This window comes from Sinocyclocheilus grahami, unplaced genomic scaffold (genome assembly GCF_001515645.1).
Source record: "Sinocyclocheilus grahami isolate Dianchi unplaced genomic scaffold, SAMN03320097.WGS_v1.1 scaffold254.1, whole genome shotgun sequence".
NCBI lineage: Eukaryota > Metazoa > Chordata > Actinopteri > Cypriniformes > Cyprinidae > Sinocyclocheilus > Sinocyclocheilus grahami.
This window is the reverse complement of record NW_015505433.1, coordinates 59318-63376: the sequence shown is the minus strand read 5'-3', so window position 1 is coordinate 63376 and position 4059 is coordinate 59318.

Sequence of the window (4059 nt, the reverse complement as noted above, 5' to 3'; positions counted from 1 at the left end):
TGATGACTCATTAACTCCCCTTTTAAAAGCCTTCCCAACATTAAATGTGAGAGTCTGCTTTTATTCAAGGCCCCGTGTTCAAAATAGTCCTGTTACACACTAAGACCATATGACAAAGCCAGCTCTCTTCTCATGAAATTTGGTATTCAGGAATCAAGAATCAGCTTGCAATATGAAAAAAAAACAAAAAAAAACAATAGTCCCAAAGCTTCTTTCATGGTTGCGTGGGAGAGGTATTGAAAATATGGCTATGTTTGGATTTCAGAAGAGGCTCATTACATTTTGTTAATCAAGAAGCAACCTTTTGCCAGATACCAAAAAAAAGAAAAGAAAATCTAAACAGCGCTAAATGATTTTCACAGTTTGCTTCCTTCTGCCTGATGACGTAACGATTCTCTACATTCTCTTTCGAGAATGCAAACACATTCTATTCTATTCAGTGCACACAATATATTTTCGACCTTCGCTTAGCACGGGTTTGCTAAACTTATGATGGTGTTAGCAAAATATTCAAAGTGATTTGAAGTTGAAATCGAAAGGCTTAGAAAAAAAGTGTACGTGTGCAACATTTCAGCTCTTCCCTAAATAGGACCTGATGTGATGCCATCCTGTGCAACTGAACATTAAATTCCATCCCAATTCTACTAATTCATTTTCTCTCTCTCTGTTTGTGGGAGTCTGGGCTCCATGCAGAGCAAAAATCAATTTGCCATCTCGGATTGTCATATTCCCTCTCACCTACCCGTCTGCCCGCAATTATTGTCTCACAGCCACTTCTTGCAGAGAAAGGGTCCCCTGAGTGGCAATCCATTTTTTTATAAGCAGACATGCACAAGGCCCTACGCACAGAAATGCACAGCTCCACTGGAGATTAGAGGTGGCTTGTGGGGCTTGTGGTGACCCTAGCTTATGAAAGATATAGGTATAGGGGGACAGATGTGATGAGTGAGGGTGAGTTGGCTGGGATCTTTCCTCACAGAGCATTAACAATGTGCAGAGGACAATCGTATGTATGCTACAACAGATACAAGTGTCATCTGCACCTACAATATCACACTAGTTGCACTTTATGGGTGACAAGTAAAAAATAAATATGACAAATGGAAAAGAAGATGCATTCAAATTTTTTTTACATATATTTTAAAATCAAAAGTATTCCTGTGATGGCAAAACTGAACTTTCAGCAGCTCCAATCTTCAGTGTCACATGAATCTTCAGAAATAATTCTAATATGCTGATTTGGTGCTCAAGAAATATATATATGTATATATCTATCTATATATCTATCTATCTATATATATATTAAATGATTAATTATGAAGAAAACTGCTTAATATTTTGTGGAGACTGATATATTTTTGTTCTTAATGATTCTTTGATCAATAGAAAGTTCAAAAGAACAGCATTTATTTGAAGTAGAAATATTTTGTAACATTATAAATGTATTTACTGTAAGTTTAATGCATTCTTGCTGAATTAAATTAATTTCTTAAATAAATAAATAAATAAATCATGGCTCCAAACTTCTGAAAGAATACATATGATATTATATACCTGGAACAACATAAACTTCCAAATATTGCTACAAGTTTGATTGCAACATATAATCATTGCTGTTAATAGTGTTCATCATCTGTTTGATTACATTAACTGAATTTTACCATACATTTCTGCCATATGTACATGTACATTTGAGATAGTCACCACTGACAAGCTACTACTAAATATATTGTAGAAACATAATTTTCTGTAAAGCTGCTTTGCAACTATTTGTATCGTGAAAAGTGCTATACAAATAAACTTGAATTGAATGGAACTGAATAGACATAATTTTGTAATTAGAAACTGTCATTTGTAGCGTCTGGACCAATCAAACACACAATATATATGTTGTTAGCTATATTTAACAAATACTCTATAACACCCCTCAGTTAACAAGCCATATGAGGACGTGTGGACCCTTCCCTCGAAATGCGTAACACCCCAGGAAGCCGAACAGGTCCCTGGTTCCATGGCAACCAACGCGGATATCACTGGGTTTATTGCCCAGAGGAATGTGAGCAGAGAGACTCTCACTGCATTTTCCATAGCAAGAGGCACAATGCACAGTAGAAATTGATTTTTCTACTAATTAATTCATTGGAAAACCTTTCTTTGAATGAACAGTGTATCCTTCAGGTCATGGTGCATGTTGTCTTATATATTTTTAGACTGTTTTATGCAGGCTTATGAGGGAACCACTCATCCTGTCAATCTTTCCTATATATAATCCTACCATGCTTAGTATTGTAACGAATCAGCTCATGGGGAAATATGAATAATTAACCATAACTAGTTATAATTAACTATTCATATTTTAGATCCGCTGTAGATATTTAGCTGACCACTCAGGGTCAACTGTCTTGTCAATTCTAAGAACGTTAATTTCCTGGTTAAGGGAAATAACTTTCTTACTGTACAATTCTATAAGCTTGTAACGTAAATCTGCATGATTATTGACTCCGGTTATGAGTAAACAATGAACACGTCAAGTGTGATACAAGTAAGGTTTTATTAACTACACAAACACTTAAACTAGTCTAACATACGACATAAACACATTAAGCCGGTCTAACATACACACACACACACACACTGAAGTGTGGCCTTTAAAGCCTGCAGAGATTCACGCCTCTCAAGATGGGCTTGCCCAATGGGGAAGTCCGGAATCTCAAGTGGGAGTTCTGCTTTTATGGCCCTTTGTCTCTAAGCATGGTATTTTGCATATGTAATTCGCTTGGGTGTTGATGCAGAAATTAGTAAAGATTCTTAGAACATCAATATGTTGCAGAGGTATCAGCATGTAATATGCACTCTCAGTTAGATCATCCGAAGACGAATTCATAGATACTAGACATGGTAGAGTTACATATAGTGAAAAGGGATGATCAGGAATGGGTTCCCTCACAAGCATACTAAAATAGTCTACAAATATCAAAGACAAAATACACAATGACAATAATATACCCAATGGCCTGAAGAATATGTGTGTTCATTCAAATAACGGTTTTCCTATGAATTAACTAGAGAACAGTCCATTTCTCTGGGCATTATGTGTCTTTCTTATGAGGAAAATGAGGGAGTTTATCTGCCGGCATTCCTTTAGGCAATAAAACCAGTGATATCAGCATTGGTTACCCTGGAGCCAGAGGCCTGTTCTGCCTTTCTGAGGTGTTAGGTGTATTTCGGGGGAAGGGTCCATCGACCCTCGTAATTGTCCCTTTGGTTAGGTGAGGGGGCATTAGATATTATTTGTTAAATATAACAAAAAGTTGTGTGTCTGATTGGTCCAAATGCTACAGTATCTATGAATTCACCTTCTGATGATCTAAACGAGCATGCATATTATATGTTGGTACATAGGCAATATATTAGTGCCCTGATAATCTTTAGTAATTTCGATTCAAGTTCCATATGCAAATTACCATGCTTCCACACAAAGAGCCATAAAAACTCCCCAGTATCTCAAAACTCCCACTTTGGATTCCGGCCTTTCTCATTGGACAAGCCCAGCTTGAGAGGCGGGAATCTTCTCCGACCTTAAACGCCTCTCACTAGGGACCCACCCAGAGTCGGTGGTTCTGTTAGGTTTTGATAAGATGTGAGCTCCAACGCTCCAGGACTTCCTAAGTTTTGTGCCAGGCCTTCGGCCTTGTCTTCTCCATTCAACAAGATTCTCTGATTCAAACTGGTTCTTTTTCATCAACCAACTTCAGCAAAGATCACTGGGACTTTCAGATTGCATCAAGCCTTTCTTTCAGACAGACGAGACTTGCAAGTATTCAAACTTAGTCTTATTAATTGATACATTAGGTATCATCTGCACCTTTTTACTAGAGCTGTAGTCAAGTCCAGCTTTGTCGAGTCCAAGACAAGTCCAAGACCAGGACTAGTCGAGACCGAGTCAAGACCGAGTCCAAAGAAGTTCGAGTCCAAGTCAAGTCCAAGTCCAAAAGTTTTGAGTTCAACATATCGCCTATTCTAAGAAAATCATTTTACATTATTATTTGTAATGATCAA